Consider the following 17,986-nt stretch of genomic DNA (forward strand, 5'->3'; position numbering starts at 1 on the left):
TAAAATATCCTATTTTATTACATAATATTTTATTTATGATATGTTTTTATACATATTAGAAGATTGCATGCATGCTAAGTCTCTTCAGTCATGTCCAACTCTTTGTGACCCTAAGGCCTGTAGCCCACCCGGCTCCTCTGTCCATGGGATTCTCCAGGCAAGAATACTGGAGTGGGTTGCCATGCTCTCCTCCAGGGGATCTTCCCAACCCAGGGATCCAACCCACGTCTCTTAGGTCTTCTGCATTGGCAGGCAGGTTCTTTACCACTAGCACCACCTGGGAAGCCCATTAAAAGATTAATCAGCAATAAGTCTGTCTTAGATATGAGCCAAAAATAAAATGCTATTATAATAAATCCCCTGGCAGTTACTGAAATAGGAAGGTTTAACACATAGCCATAAATGAAACCAACCAGAAGTCAGGATGCTAGCTACCCATAGTAAGGGGTAGCATCTAGAAGGGAGCCTGGAGAGAGCTTTTCACCTTTTCTGTTTCATAATCTGTGTGCCTTTTACAAAGAATTATTCAGCTTCTGAAATTTCAGTAAGTTGAACCCTGATGAGTAACTTTCTACATATATGCTATACTTCAATAATATAGCGATGGAATAAAATTTAGGTTTTGCAATAATAGTGACTATTTGTGTAGAATTTTCTGTATTCTAGGCACCAGTCTTTATTTTATCCTCATGGAAAGCCTCCAAGCCAGGTATTGCCACTGTCCTCCCAAGGAAGATGAGATGGGACCAGCCCCAGTCAGTCAGAAAGGAACAGGTCTGGGGTCTCCTGCGGTGCAGCCCACGATACTTGCTCTTCACCTAGCATCATAAGACTTCAAAAGAGAAATTCACTTTAACTGAAAGGGAAGACTCAGAAAAGAAGATGCTTTGGGTTTCCTTGCTTTGTATGCAACTATCACCCGACAGGAGCAGGGCAAGACGAGCTTTCTGATAGAGAGCCGAGCTACATGACTGACTTGAGTTAACACCTGAGCTGGCACAGGATCTTGTCTCTGTTTTCTGATTTAAACATTTCCTTTTAGATTGAGAGCTAGGTAGGGAGGAAACACAAATTCCTATCAATCCAAAAAGACGTGGCAGTCACAGGAACTACTGTTGTATATGCATGAAATGCATTTTCTCTATGGTGGGTGGTGGTGGTGTTTAGTTGCTAAATCGTGTCTGACTCTTTGCAACCCCATAGACCACAGCCTGACTGTAGCACGCCTGGCTTCTCTGTCCATGGGATTTTGCAGACAAGAATACTGGAGTGGGCTGCCATTTCCTTCTCCAGGGTTATGGTGTTAATGTATAGGTTTTAATGTTAATGTGTAGCTTTAAAAAGTAGAAACAGAAGTAGACCAAAGTATATTTACGGTACTTATGCTTGTCAGTTAGCATACACCAATTTTTAACAGTTCTTTTCAATTATCCATAAAATAAAATTAATATAATATTTACCATATATAGTGTAAGAATGCATTTAGTAATTTATGCTTATGTGAGAAGCAAGTTATAAACAACCAATAATGTATTTGTTGTAAGTACATTTTTTTCTTTCAATATATTTTGAACTTTATTTATTATGAAAGATTTATTTCACAATTAGATGAACTTGGATTAGATTAGATTTACTTGGATAACAGATTAGCTGTTATCCAAGTAAACAGACGTTAATAGTGTCATATTGGACTGTGCAAGAAGTGATGGAACATACACAGAGTAACTATAATCAAACCCAGTGTCAGATAGTTATTACAGAAATAGCTCAGCTGATGTCACTAAGTTTTTTTCATAGAATTTATTTCTATAAAATATACCGTTGTATCTAAGCATCTATTAACTGAAATGGGTAACTTTCCAAACTCATTATGGCTTCATTTATAAAATAAGAGAAAAATAATTATTTTCAAATGCATGAGTTGAATGAGTAATACTGTAATAGCTTCACTAATTGTGGTTCTTACATGTGTAAAAGGGCATTTTATTGATTATCTTATCTTTTTACTTGGCATCAAAACAATTGAAATGTCACTTTACTGTAGAATAAGAGACTTCAGGGGATATTTTCAAATTCTTGACCTAACTAGATTGTTAGAGACAAATTCCTTTAAAATATCACTATTCTCAAATTTAAGGCTTAAAGTGTTGAAATTTCTAAAGATAGTTGTTGAAGAATCTTATGCCTCTGTGCTATTTGAGGCAGAGAGCTGGAATGGCTAAAACATAGACTTTGAGGTCAGACACAACTGTATCTGAATCCTAGCTCAACTGAAACCCTGGACCCTATGTTTTCTAGGCTGTAAAGGAAGGTGCAATGGGTACTAATACCTCCTTCACAGGATGTTCTAAAGACTGAGAGATGGTAAAAAAAAAAAAAAACTGACTGACACACAGACTTAACACATGGATGTAATAAAACATAAATATAAGAACTAGAGAGTACGCTATTTCCTCCACATGGGAAGTCTGTTCAATGCTTTTTGTGTTTAATCTGTAAGTATTTTTACGTCATTATCTTGACTTTGATAGTAAAACCTGGGGCAGTGATGTTTTAACCAGAGAAAAGCCTAGTGTTTTCTGCTCAGTAGACAATTCTGTGAGCCAAGGGCATAACCTTAGATCTTGGCTCCATAAAACCACATTTTTCAGGTCCTCTTACCTGTGACTATTTCTCTTTTTCTAGGCCCATTAAACTTTCTCTCCTTCCCTCTTCTTTCACATTTTAAGCCGTTCTCACTTGTTAAGGGCTTCCTTTGTGGCTCAGCTGATCAAGAATCTGCCTGCGATACAGGAGACCTGGGTTCAATCCCTGGGTTGGGAGGATCCTCTGGAGAAGGGAAAGGCTACCCACTCCAGTATTCTGGCCTGGAGAATTCCATGGACCATATAGTCCATGGGGTTGCAAGGAGTTGGACACCACTGAGTGACTTTCACTTTTACTTTCATCTTTTAAAGTGGACCTGACAGCAATACACAACCCATTCTCTGCTGGCTCCCAAAGCCCAGTTCCCAGTTGGTGTAGCTGAGAGTTAGATCCAGGACTTGGTAGACTTCTGTGGCTCAGTCAGGACACTCTGCCAACAGCATCTGTGCACAGAGACCTGAATTCAAGTGTCTGTAGGCAGGGCCCTGGGGATGGGAAGGATGGGATGAACTGCGAAGACTTTGTAAAAGATAATGTGGGCTGTGACTGCTCACTCACTGGCAGGAAGGGAGAGAAAAAAATTACTTCAGTGCTTTGGGTCTGAATAATTGCAAATAGTAGTGCCTTTAATAGAAGCAGGAAAAGAGATGAGAAAAGGTATTGGTAGAAATTGAGAGCTGAAGCAACACTAACTTGAAAAGTATACCAGACAACAGTTAACAATACTGTACTGTATACTTAAGAAAAATGTTAAGACGGTAGATCTTGGGTTTTTATTTCAATAAGGGAAGTGACAGTTCCTTAAACATGGGAATAAATATGATATGCAAAGGAGAAACTATGCACAGAGAGAAAAAGGAAAGGATGGAGAAAAAAACTTGGGGAAATGCCCAGAAATAAAGGGCAAAAGAATGAGGAGGAGCTATGGGAACACATGTCGAGAGTGGGGAGAGGGGACAGAGGTGGGGAGATATAATTATAACTGAAGAAATAAACATTACGAAAAAGCCTGGAAAGTTTTCTAAGATATCAGATAAAAGGAGAAAGCTGTAAATAAATACAAAGTGGAGTGGAGAGAAAGGTGCAAGGGGAAACCCGTGGAACAACACAGGGGCACCAAAGAAAGAGAGGGCTTGTCTCCACCGACCTGCCCTTCCAGTCAATTTTGGCATTCCATTTACAGGTGTTTTTGTTTTTGTTTTCTTTTTTCTTCTCCCATATCTACAAATCCTCCTTTTTACATTAAACAAGCATTGAGAAGCATTATCATATCATTGTGCTCATTTCACAAACCAGAACGACTATGGCATATTATGTTTCTATTTCAAACAATTTTCTAATAGTTACACTTTCACATTGTGCTTTAAACACTTAATTTGCTCTACATTACAGGGTACTATTTCTATGTAATTACATTATTGAAAGAGCAAATTAAGAGGATTTTGGTGCTTTATGTGCCCACTGGTCTTGCCACCTCCCTCTGCTCTCTTTTCTATCCGTCTTGCCTTTCTTCAACCATACCCTGGTTCTGAACATATTAACATTAAAAGGAGACAAACCAGAAGACCAAGACTAGGAAAGTGAATTAGTGCCCTAATTCTCATCAGCAGTTGCAAGCAGAGCATTAAGTATTCTGAAATCAAATTTATTCTTGGCAAGATCTTAATTTTCTGCAAACATTTTATCTTATTTAGAGGACAAAAGGAAGACAATAATCTAATAGATTCTTCAGAATTCTCTTGCCTTTCTTAATAACTATTCTTAAATGTATTCCTAATTTCTTGTTCATACCCAATAAAACTGTGTTTTTTAAACTTATAGACTTGTCATTTATAAACATATTCAGAAATTAAATAATTTTCACCAAGAAAATGTTAAAAGTATAGGCTCAAATATTCTGTTTATGGGGCACACATTTGTCAAGACTCATCAAAATGTATAATTAAAATTGGTGAATTTTGTAATATATGAATTATATCTGAAGAAAAAAACATAATAAGAAAAATCCCTGGAAAGTCTTCTAAGATGTCAGATAAAGGGAGAAAATTGTAAACAAATATAAAAGAGTCACTTAAAATACAGTAGAAAACATAAAATAGATTATTAATCTTAAGGCAGAAAGAGGTGAAAGCAGAATTTGAAAAAATAAAGAGAAGGCAGCTGAGATTTTCAGATGGAGTTTGGACTGACTAGAAAACTTGTTCTGGGGAAATAATGTTTCAGGTACTAGAAAACCTTTAGTTCTAAAATTTCAAGAGGCTCTTCAAAGCACAACCCAAACTCAAATTTTTGCTAATAATTAATTTTTTAAAAAATGATAGGAAGAAAGGTGTTCTGATAATAAAACATTTTATTTACCAAACATCTATTAAAATACATCCTTGGCTATGTGTTAAGTGTTTTAATTAGTTGATTTTATTTTCATAACAATCCTTTGAGCAAAGGTTACTCATTACTATACTGTTTCATAAACAGGAAAGTCATTTGATTTAATCAAGGGAACAGGACTAAGAAGGTCAGATTGGTATTTTAGACCAGATCTGTTTGACCACAGTGCTCTTTACAATAAAGTTATTTCTCAAGTAGGTATTGCTTGGAGAGCTGAAGTCTGCAAGACTCTAGGTTGCATGTGTGTGTGCTAAATCGCTTCAGTCAGGTCCCACTCTGTGCGACCCTATGGACTGTAGCCCCCAGGCTCCTCTGTCCATGGGGATTCTCCAGGCAAGAATGCTGGAGTGGGTTGCCATGCCCTCCTTCAGGGATCAAACCCACATTTCTTATGTGTCCTCCATTGGCAGGTGTGTTCGTTACCGCTAGTGCCACCTGGGAAGCCCATTTGTTTGTTAATTGCATCTTATTTGATTTAGCCTATCTTTCTGGAATTGTCAAGATCCTCCTTGAATTGTTTCATCACCCAGTATATCAGTTCATATCCAGAATTTTGTCAAAGGAAACATGACCCCAGTGATTAATTAAAGGACAGGTCAATGTACAAAGCACTTTAAATACATTCAGGCTCTCCCTGCTGCTGACATCAACCCATTCAGCACCAGGGGCATCATCAACTGGCCACCCATGAGCCTGTGGGGCTATTTGTCATCACCTTCCTGAGCTCCCAGTCCTCCCCATGTGCCCGTTCCAACAACATCGTTCTCATATCAGTCAACTAAGGCCAAATTCTCCCAGATGTTTGGGTCCCAAATCTAGAGTCATCCTTGAGTCCTAGGCATCCTCATTCAGTTCTTCAACAATTCTTGTCAACTCTACCTACAAAATACAATCTACAGATGAATGGTTCTTACATTTTTAAAAGCTTGTAAAACATAACTAAGAAGAAGAGGCAGATACCGTATGTGGCCTGCTAAGTCTAAAGTAGGAGTCTAGTGGAAACAGCATGGTAAAAGCACACAACTGGGAAACAGACATAATAGGTGGCTTAATTGAAATGAAGGGTCCTTGTGGGAACAGTATGAGGAAAAGAGGTTGAAAAGGAGGGACAAGCCACTCCCAGCCCCCTCTGGGCTAACAGGATGGATCTGAACTTGGGATTCAAAATATGAGGAAGTTCAACAGCTCTGGAGAAGTTGAAAATCAGGATGCTGCAAAAAAAAGGAGTTGAGAAATACAATGAAGTCTGAATGAAAGTCATGTTATTGGAAAAAAAAAAGAGAGAAACAGGGTCACATAGTGATTCTTAGGAGACAGAGTTTATAGGGTTTGGTAACAGAGTAAGGATGGAGAGGGGGAATTTGGACAGACTCTCCACCTTCTGGACAGGGTTATTAGTTTGCTGTAATTGATTATTACATTATCACATATAGGCTAGGAGAAGAGAAACAGACTTGGAGGGATAGGTCATGATGCTCCAAAAAAGGTACACTGACTTTGAGGTTGTCGAGAACCTGCAAGTGAAATGCTTATTGGTAGCCTGGAGTTCAGGAGATGAATCTGGACCAAAGATACAGACTGGGACTGTCCAGTGATAGTGTAATCTAAAGCTATGAGAGAAGGACATCCCTGGAGGTCCAGTGGCTAAGACTCTGAGCTCCCAATGCCAGGAGTCTGGGGTTCGATCCTTGGTCAGGGAACTAGATCCCACATGCTGCAACTAAGAGTTTGTTTGCATGCCACAACAGCAACTAAGACCTGGCCCAGCCAAATGAATGAATACTAAAAAAAAAAAAAAAAAAAAAAATGTAAAGCCATGAGAGAGGATAAGATGAATGAGAGGTATGAGACATCAGAGAGAAAGAGGAGCAAGGACAGAAAAAAGACATTGAGATGAGAAAACATCAAGGAACATAATGAGAGAGGCTGAGCAGGGAGGGCCAGAGAGTTAGGAGGGACTCCAGGCAACCGTGGGTTTACAGACACCAACAGGGCAGGAAGGGGACGTGTCCATAGCACAATGCTCTGGAGGGATCAAGTGAGAGATAGGAAAATGGCCATTGTTTTCATTTAAATTCAAATTTCAAGAAAACTCCTTCCATTTGGTATGTCAGCATGCATATTGACAGTTCTTTGCGTGAGCAGTTTTAATAGAGTTTGGGGACAAATACAGAATAAAGCTTAGTTGGGAAAAAGAAAAATGGAGACAAGTATCTGAGACTAATTATTTGAAATCTTGATTATGAAGGAAGGAGAAACAGGCAATGGACACAGGACGCAGGTAAGGTAGGTTCAATATCTGTAACCTCATTTGTTAGATGAGAGATATTAGCTTGGTCCCACTTTAAAGCCCTTTGTTTTTCTTGATAGAAACAGTTTAGTTAATAAATGAATAATGGTAGAATACATAAGGAGGTAATTATAAAATACCACCATTTTGCAATTCGCAATGAAATAATGGGCATAGGCAAGGCTCATCAGTGTTTCCTAAAAGATAGCCAGATACTGTGTACATATGTATGGACCTCCACCCAAGAAATATTCTTACCAGAAAATTGAACCTGAATAATATTGAGCTTCACAGGGGCAAGAAACATACTAAATGACATTATGATGATACAATCAGGAAAATTCAAAATGTAGAGTCTATACAGTTAAAAAACCTAGTTTCTTCAATAAATAAATCCCAAGAAGAAAGAGTGTGGGAGTTGAAACTATGGATTAAAAGAAATTGAATCTGTTTCAATTCTCCTCCAATTTTTTTAAAAAATGAGACAATTGGAAAAATTATGTTAAGGAATTATTATTACATTTTAGGTATAATAAAGGATCTTGACAATATTTTCAAAAGAATCTTTATATTTTATATTTTAGACTTTATATTTTATATATTGAAATATTTACAAATGAAATGATATGTCTGGAATTCACATGAAAAATAATCTAGGGGAGTTAGGATAGATGAAACCAGATTGGTCATAAATTGATTAATTGTTTAAGTTAAGTACATGGGGGTTCATTATACTATTTTATTTTTGTAAATTTTTTGAAATTTTCCATAATAAAATTTAACCCCTCATTGTATATAGTCTTTAGCTTTTGTCCACCCAAGTCTCAGCTAGTTTGGAGACTGGTCAGATTTTCTCTTTCCTTACAGTACCACGTGACTCTCCTACTGTTGTGATTGTGGGTGATTCTTTCATTCATTTCTATGTTTATAAAGTTACGCTTGTTGAAGACTCAGACTTTTTCTTGCTTATTGGGATCCATTTACACTTACTCAAACTAACGCCAGGAAAAGCAGCTCATTCTGTACTGTTCCACAGATATTTGTTAATTTCTTTCCTTTTAGAGTCAAAAAATAAAATGTTTTGGAGGAAAAGTGGAAATGAAAGATTTTTTTAAGCCTTCTTCTGCTTTTCCATCTTTGAGATAAACACCTTCCCTGAAACAATTGTCAATCTCTCCTCCTAAAGACTCAGGGCTGCACTGGACTATGTTCATTCTCACTTTTATCCTTGGAAGTAAACCATGTAAGATTTCACAGATCTTTTTCTCCATCTTTCTTGGCACTCCCACTTTTTCAACCATTTCTCCAGATTTCTCAGCGTTAGCTCCAGACCAGCAATTCTAATTCTCTCTTTCCTTCCGTGTCACTTGTCACTATCTTAATCCATCAGACCCCATTTGAAACTCTGATGTCATCCTAGGTTTGTTTCTCATCCAGATCATGCTAATTTTCCTGCTCACTGTTTCCTTCCCCTCCACTATTTTTGCTCTTCACCTCTCTCTGTGTATATGCCTCTCTGTCTTTCACGAAAAAACACAGGTTAAAACTAGCAAGGGCATGATAGTAATTAGAGATGAATGAACCTCAGGAGTCAAGCTTGCCTGTAGTTTGAAGTCTTAAATCACATGCATTTTCTGCCCAACTAGAACATATCAGTTCAGTTCAGTTCAGTCACTCAGTTCTGTCCAACTCCTTGTGACCCCATGGACTGCAGCACGCCAGGCCTCCCTGTCCACCACCAACTCCCAGAGTTTACTCAAACCCATGTCCAATGAGTTGGTGATGCCACCCAACCATCTCATCCTCTGTCGTCCCCTTCTCCTCCTGTCTTCAATCTGTCCCAGCATCAGGGTCTTTTCAAATGAGTCAGTTCTTCGCATCAGGTGGCCAAAGTATTGGAGTTTCAGCTGCAGCATCAGTCCTTCCAATGAACACCCAGGACTGATTTCCTTTAGGATGGACTGGTTGGGTCTCCTTGCAGTCCAAGGGACTCTCAAGAGTCTTTTCCAACACCACAGTTCAAAAGCATCAATTCTTCAGTACTCAGTTTTCTTTATAGTCCAACTCTCACATCCATACATGACTACTGGAAAAACTATAGCCTTGACTAGACGGACATTTGTTGACAAAGTAATGTCTCTGCTTTTTAATATGCTGTCTAGGTTAGTCATAACTTTTCTTCCAAGGAGTAAGCATCTTCTAATTTCATGGCTGCTGTCGCCATCTGCAGTGATTTTGGAGCCCAAAATAATAAAGTCTGTCACTGTTTCCACTGTCTCCCCATCTATTTGCCCTGAAGGGATGGGACCAAATGCCATGATATTTGTTTTCTGAATGTTGAGCTTTAAGCCAACCTTTTCACTCTCCTCTTTCACTTTCATCAAGAGGCTCTTCAGTTCTTCTTTGCTTTATATAGTACAGAACTAAGTAGCTTGGGTGGGCTTCCCAGGTGGCACAGTGGTCAAGAATTCGCTAGCCCATACAGGATATGCAGGAGATGCGGGTTCGATCAGGTTCAGATGTGTCAGGAAGATCTTCTGGAGTAGGAAATGGCAACCCACTCTAGCATTCTTGCCAGGATAATCCCATGGACAGAGAAGACTGGTGGGCTACAGTCCATGGGCTTGCAAAGTCAGACATGAATGAGTAACTGAGCACACACACACAATCTATCTTTAAAAGCCACAACTGGCAGCAACTGAAAGGCTTGAGAAGCTTGTGGCTGATAACAAATTCTTCTTCTTGAAGATGGTGAGATCTCCTCCTACCAGGTGAGCACACGCTCGGTGCTTGCCAACATTTGGTAGCAACCAGACTCCACTGTAAAATTCGAATTTAGTCTTCATGAAAATCTAGTAAGATGCTAATTTAAATTTACAAATGCTGTATTCAGAAATAAATAACTTACTATATTACTAGTATAATAAATTACTCTCAATAACAGTAGAAATTAAAGTCTAGGAAATTATTTATGTTTTGCCCCAAACCATTGAAACAACTATTTTCTCCCTGTTAGTTTCCTGCCCAACAGGAGGCCCATATTTGAGAATCACTGGGAACAAGCTCTTTGTTCATACATTCTGGTACAAAGCTCTCTGACATACAGAAGGTAGCCAGGATTCATTAATTCACTTAAAAATTCAACAAAGATGGGTCGTAAAACATTATCATGGTAAAACAATGTATCAGGTGCTTGCAATAAAAAAAAAAATAAATTGCAATGCTCTGTAAGAAGTGCCATTTGTGCTTTGAATTTAGGCTACTCCATGCAACGGTGGAGATGTGATTGGAGGAAGTCATTGTTCATGTCTTTGTAATTGTTTTTCCAGTAGCATTCCCCTGCTGTGGGGAGCAGCCCATATGGCCCCTTTGGGAGAACTACGTAAGGGTCACCCTCCTCCCTTGGGAACCAGGCCTGGCTTGACATGCTAAATGAAGACCAGATTTCAGCCCCCTTCCTTTCTGGTCAGGAGCTACCACCTGCACAACCACACACTATCAGCCCAGGTCCTCTTTTGTCTCACCCTTCAGGTTTTGGTTCACATCTCCTCCCCAGAGAGGCATTCTCTAGTTAGCCTGTTGAAAACAGCTTTCCTAGCCACGCTCCATCGGGACTCCCTGCTTATTTCTTTTACTGCACGTTCCCTGTCTGAAAGGATCTGTTTCCTTTATTTGTATACTTAAGACACTGTCTTTCCACTGCTGCACAAGACGAAAGCACTATAAGAGCAGAGTCCAGGGCTGAAGGGCCCTTCTCGCACGTGCCTAACACACAGTAGGTGCTCAGCCAGTATTTGTACAATGAATGACTAGACAAAGGTCATTCTGATGAAGAATGAAAAAAACACTGTGCCCTGTAAAGGGCAAACATCACGCAAATGCGAGAAAAGAGAACATCTGAAATTCAGAACAGTAGTCAACCTCTGTACACACAGTAGGAGGTGAGACAATGTCAAGAGATGAGACTCCAGTGAAGGCGGAGGTCAGATCATCAAACAGCTTGGATGTGACTCCTAAGGAGTCAAGCACCATCCTGAGGGTTATACAGACTTCTCGAAGGACTTTAAGAACAGTGATAACAGACAATTTCAGTATTAGGATAGTCTGATGACAACATGGTACATGGATTGCAGAAAGGGGAGACGAGACGCAGGGAAATTGGTTATGTAAGTATTGAAATTTTCTCAAGCCAGAGGAAAAATAAAGACAAAACTAAGATCACATTGCAATATTAGAAAGGGAGATTATAGGAATAGTTAGGATGGGGAGTTGTCTAGTTTTGGTAACTGATAGAATATGAAGGTTAAGGTAGAAAGAGATGGGATTCTTCCTGCGTTTTGATGTGGGGGAGTATAGGAATGACAGAGCCTTTCCTTGATCACACTGCCCGGGAGCATCACAGTCTAGCTGACTGATCTAACCGGCACCACGGGAATCTTAGGAAGATGATTGTCCCCCTTTTCCTCAGTGCTTTACTGACTTGAGCTAAGGACAAACTATATTTTTTGAAAAACTCAACTGACTCTGGATGGGCAAGACAAGTTTTTAGGTCTTTTCCAGAAGTATGACTTTTTGAAACGTTCACTTTTAGATCTCACTTTGCTTCATCTTTGAAAAAAAAAAAAGGCACAGTTTTCTCTTATAAACTTGCGAGGGATGCAAATTAGGTCTCAAAAACCTCTTGATAGAAAGTGTTTTTGAATAGGGATCTTGACTTAACCTAAGAGATCAATGTTATACACAGCTGTAGGAAAAACAAAAAACAAAAAACAACTATTATTGAAATTACTAAATTACCAAGCTATTAATTTGTATATTATATTACTTGATAACATAAAATTCTACACTTTTCATTATTATCTTTTATAAGATAGGCATCGTATTAATAAGCTCCTTCTAGCTTCAAGCTTGCTTTAGTCAGTAGGAGGCACCAGGACTTCCCTGGTGGTCCAGTGGTTAAGACTCTGAGCTCCCAATCCTGGCAGCACATGTTTGATCCCTGGTTGGGGAACTATGATCCTGCATGTCACGCAATGTGGCCAAAAAAAAAAAAGGAGATACTGAAAGGAGATCAGAGAATGTATCAATTCCCTTTTGAGTCTTGGCTATTTGGCTTCATTCTTCTCCTAAGGGCCACAGTCCCTGTTCAGAGCTCTTGCCTATAGATAGTTACTCTTGAGGGTTCTGTAATTACTGGTCCTGGTAACTAATTCTCTATGTGCATATTTATAATGATATCAAATTATCCTGTTTGAGTCTGTTGGGTTTTGTTTTGCTTTTTTTTGCTGTAACCTTGCATATTATACTGTATCTTGAACACATCTTACAGTGTATAAGGTGCAGAGTTCAGGATCACTTCCCTTCTCTACCCCCAACACACAACGGTATGAGGCATGATGTCTCCGAAGACAGATCTAGAACTTGGCATCACAGGACAAATCCAAGAGAGGAGTCACAGATAGTACTGGTGGAGAGTGGGTCCGTGAACAATTGAGGAACAGGAAGAATGACTGAGGATAGCACAGGTGCACATTGCTAAGCATGGGGAGCTGAAGCAAGAAGCGGGAAGGCAGAGCGGTGCTCCATCTCCCTCGGACCAGACACGAAAGGGCCTCATCTGTCCCTGCCCTCAGGCTGGGTAGCGGGCACAGACCTTACCTGGGATCCCAAGGCAAAATTCCTGAAGCCTAGTTCTTTACCCTTTTTCATTTTGCACTGTGAGTTCTTTAGAGCTAGAATGTTTCTGGTTGATAAAGGAGAAAAACCACAAATACTGAGTGCTGAATGGGAATATCCAGGAAAATAAAAATAGGTAACTGCTGACAGAGGACCAAATATGAAATCACAAATATGAAATTTGTGTATAGAACTCATCTAACTCTGTAGAACTCCCAACCATGCCAATGATTTTCACTGACAGAGGATATATGCCTTTTGGGGGGGGCACTTGTCATTTCTGAGCTAACCCTCTGTTCAGTGTGGTAGTTCTGAGTACATGCTCTAGAGCCAGACTATCTGGTTTGCATCTCATTCTGCACCATCCTAACTTGATCAAGTTTCTTAATTTCTTTCTTCTTCAGTTTTCTTCTGTATCAAAGCGGGATGATAGTATCTGAGCACAGGGTCATTGTCAGAATCACATTAATGATTATATGTGAAAGGATAAGTACGCATTAAATGTTAGATACCATTAGCAACGATGCTAAATTGAAACTCACTGCCAATCTGTCTTCCCTGCCCCTCCACCTGAATGAATTCTTCAAAGCTATTGGGGGTGGGGTGCCTCTACTCTGCAGTGGGAAAGATCATTTCATTCTTGAGACCTGAGAATGCTGTTGTTATTTGTGGACACAGATGAGCAGTTTCTACCCACCATGTGTTAGTGGGTTAGTCGCTCAGTCATGTCCTACTCCTTGCGACCCTATGGACTGTTGCTCACCAGGCTCCTCTGTCCATGGGATTCTCCAGGCAAGAATATCCTTTATTGTGTTTTCATATTTCCTAAGTTGGTCAAAATACTACTCACACAACTTCAGGTTGATCAGATAACAGTAGAAAGAAGATGTCATTCTTTCCCTTTGATGTTGATGAAGAGCCAGGTGCATACATTTACTGAAAGATTTTCAGGAGGAACAGAAAAAGCCATGAAGCCGAGAAATTTGTCTCTAACTGTGTGGCCTTGAGCTCTTTCTTCCAAGTGGCCCCTCACCCTAACCCAAAGACCCATTCCACCCCCAAAGAAGGTGTCACCAAGGTGCATCACAGCTAATTATGGGATGCTGCCTCTAGGTAATGAGGGTTTCCTAAGTGGCTCAGTAGTAAAGAATTTGCCTGCCAATGCAGGAGATGCAGGAGCCTCAGGTTCAACCCTGGGATGGAGAAGATCCCCTGGAAAAGGAAATGGCAACCCACTCCAGCATTCTTGCCTGGGAAATCCCATGGACAGAGGAGCCTGGCAGGCTACAGTCCAGAGGGCTGCAAAGAGTTGGACACGACCTAGCAACTAAGCACGTGTGCCTCTAGGTAACATTGTGCATTATCACAAGAAATACTCACCCTCAGACAGTAAGCTCAAGGGAGTGATTTACCAGGGAAGCCAGAGAGTGGGGACGGTTTTGAGGTCCCCGAAACCTGAGTATGAGGGGTCCTCCCACAGGCTAGAGAGGCCTCTCCTGTGTTCACTTAGAACATGCAGGGAGGGATGGGGCAGAAGTCAGATCTCCTGAGACTATCGAAACAAGTTGAAGATAATCCATAAGGGTACACACATACCCCATTTTATCACTTTACTCTGTACATGTATTATAGATTGCTGGACAAAAGTCACATTTTAAGCTCATATATTATGGGAACTCACAATATAAAAACATATCCTGTGGCAAAGCCTTTTATTAAGATATGATTCATCTGTCTCTTGGGTAAATCTATTTTCATAAATAAGAGTTGTTTAATATAGACATGAAATAAGCAGCAAATTAACTTAAGTACATAAATCACTGATAGCAATGCATTCACATGCATTTATTTACTCAGAAAAATAACCCTCTCCGTTTCGAAAATGCCAGTGGAATTTATTGCCATTGTATCCAAAAGTCTTTTTAAAAGCTTTTAAATATAAGCATATGTGAAATTTCACTAGACTTTAAAAATTATTTTAGCATATATCTAATAATTACTTTATCCAGTTTTCAAGTGGCTTTAAAGCTAATTTTAAAAATAATAAGTCAAAACAAATAAAATTCCAAAACTCAGACTTAATTTTTGTATTGATCCTGACTATTGTTGATCAAAAGAAAAAGAAATGTGCCATGCCCTTCTGTTGCGGAAAGGATATTTAGTCTTACAAGCAAAGAGAAATTCATCCAGTCACATGGAATTAAGAATACAGGCAGATCAATGCAGTGAACCCAAGATTTTCATCACAGCTGAATTCAAGATTTTCGTCACTTTAAACACAGAGACAAAACATTAACAATCAGTGTTACACAAAATTAAATCTACACAAACGAAAACCATACCATCTGCCCTTATGTTCAAATTTCTGTACAACAGGTCATATGGATCTGAAATCATGCTATAAGAATTTGATTAGGACCAAATGAAGGTTTTTCTTTTCTCTTTTTTTGGTGAAAGACACTTCCCTCTAGCCCTATTGAATGCTAAATACAAGCTATTTGTTTTTATACACTCTGCTAAATTCAGACAGTGCTTTTTGGCAGTTTGAAAAAGTACTAAAGCTGAACTTTTTACACAACTGTTTAACACGGTCTGAATTTTAATGCCATTTACACTTTAAAATAAAACCTCCTGTTTGCTTTGTTATTCTTGTTATCACTGCCACACTGACTGTTTCAGCATAAACACAGCTTTCTTTAGATCACTGTGCAATCCAATTCATTGCCAACTTTTGCAAGCCTTCTCCACATGTGCAAAGAGAGATCTGCAGAAAATCCACATAACAAGAACAAAACCTTTGAAAATAATATTTTCACCTCAAATTAGTTTTTTGCTCACCAAGAAATCGTAAGTTAGAAGAGACATTTACAGCACATGGAAAGGTTGTTAAAAGCCTTCAGAACACATTAGTAGGACTGCTGGCAGCAAGATAAGAGATTTTTTCCATTCTTATACAAACTCCCCAAGGTTCTGTAGGGTGAGATTACTGTTCCCCTCCATAGAAAAACAGGAGCACGCTTCATACCACAAGGTGCTTCTTGGCCATTTCCAATCAAGGAGCCTGAGGTACCCAGGAAAGTCACAGTAAGCTGGTCATTTTCAAGGGTTGTCACCGTCCATGCTCAGTAAAACCTGTAGCCGAAAGTTGAAAAGGTTGTGGAGTCCTTACAGCCCTTGTCAGCTCTAGAAGTGTCCCAACTCAGCTTCCAAGATGCTCTTTGCACAAGACTGAGAAATGAGTTTACTGCCAAGGAAGCCTATGAACAAATGAAACGCGCTTGGACCAAAGTAGCCAGAGTTGCTTAAATCAAAACAGATCTTGACCTCCTTACCTTAATACTAGGAAGCATGGTAGCTTTTGTTTTTGTTTTTTGTTTTGTTTTTTTTAAGGGGGTACTGAAGTTTGTTCAACAGCAGCTCAGCCCCCTACTCCACAGGGAATAAACGGTCACATTCCAGTCCTGTCATCAGAACAATGAAAGGTGAATGTTGAGCAAAACAGCCTCGAGACCACTAACTGGTGATGTCATTCTTCCCTCTAGGGTTCATTATTGTGCAGATTTACTCTGGTCTGAGAAAAGGGGTGGAGCTGCCTGGGACGGGCGGGGAAGGCAGCTCTTAAGAAGCATAATCAGTGAATGGGAATTACGTTCCACCCTGAGGAAAACTCACTGGGGAGGGCACCGAAGGGGAGGAGGAGGAAAAAGTTAAAGAAAAGACATGCATACAATGTCAAATGGGCCTCACTCCGGATTTTTCAAACTACTTAAACTCCATACAGTTCTATTCAACCCACCCTGGAATTTAAATAAGTAGGGATCCCACTGGAGCCTTATCTACAATTCAGCCAAGAGGAGGGGATTCACATTTCAACCAGAGTGCTGGTTAATTTACGTATTATCTAAATGAAAACACTATAGAGTGTGCCAAAGAATGCCAAGTACCCATTAGCTTAAGAATCATTGTGTCTTGAAAAAAATTTTTACCTGTATTTCTTTCTAAGTGTTTTGAAATGGCAAAAAAAAAAAAAAAAATCTATGGCTATTCACACACACTCACACGAAGTCAGTGAATACATTCAGCCAAATTTCAAGGAGTATCTGTAACATTTATGCATTGTTCTCAAAATCACCTTCAGAACAGTTTTCTCTCTTTTATTCCCTTTTTCTTTCTTCCTCTCTCCCTTTCTTCCTTTCTTTTTTCTTTCATTCTTTCTTATTTTTCCTTGTTTCCTTTCTTCTTTCTTTCCTGAATCTGCGTGAGTATTCAGTCAAAAAGCCATTAGGTAACTTAGAAGTTCCAGTATAATTTTTTCTAACCAATATGCATAGAATAGGTATATCATTTGTGTTAAATTATATTTTTATTATAGAATAAAAGCATAATACCAGATAAATTATTCAAATTAACTGCAAAGTTAACAATGAAATGCTTGCAGAGCGTTTTAAAACCCTCAGATAACTTTCTATTATATAAATATAAGCTATTATGTTATGGCATAGAGAAAAATAGGAAGGAAAAATAGTTAAAGACAACTGTTTTCCTACCTGCCTGATGTTCACTCACGCTTTTTGCTTTAAGAACTTGTCTATCTTCTTAACAGCATGAATTAAGTATAAAAATTTGTGCATATTGTAGGGTTCCAATTCTGAATAAATGTATTTTGATTATCAAGTTATTTTGGTTAAAGTTACACAAAGCAGCATTCATGATTAAGGTAAGATTACAGATACTGAACCAATTAGTTGTTTATGGTTTTCCGGTTTTTTAATTTTTTGGAGGGTTCTTTCAAACTGTTTTCACATGTGTGGGAAAAACTGAAATTCAAGAAGAAAAGAAAAAACTGTAACCATCATCTGTTGTACAAAAGTTCTTGTGAGTGTTGCAGAAAGGGGCTTCTTGGCAACTAATAGACCCAAGACTGAATGTTGGTTTGGCATCTACTTGGTAGGTCACTGAGAATATGTTTCATAACTCCTCTGGCTT

At 39.0% G+C, this 17,986-nt stretch overlaps 1 protein-coding gene across 6 annotated transcripts in view; it reads right to left on the bottom strand.

Moving 5' to 3' along the window:
• The window catches only part of FILIP1 (filamin A interacting protein 1), a 252,749-nt gene that overhangs the window by 23,965 nt on the left and 210,798 nt on the right, over positions 1–17,986 (bottom strand). The window lies entirely within an intron of this gene.

The sequence above is a fragment of the Dama dama genome, chromosome 28 (genome assembly GCF_033118175.1).
Source record: "Dama dama isolate Ldn47 chromosome 28, ASM3311817v1, whole genome shotgun sequence".
Classification (NCBI taxonomy): Eukaryota; Metazoa; Chordata; class Mammalia; order Artiodactyla; family Cervidae; genus Dama; species Dama dama.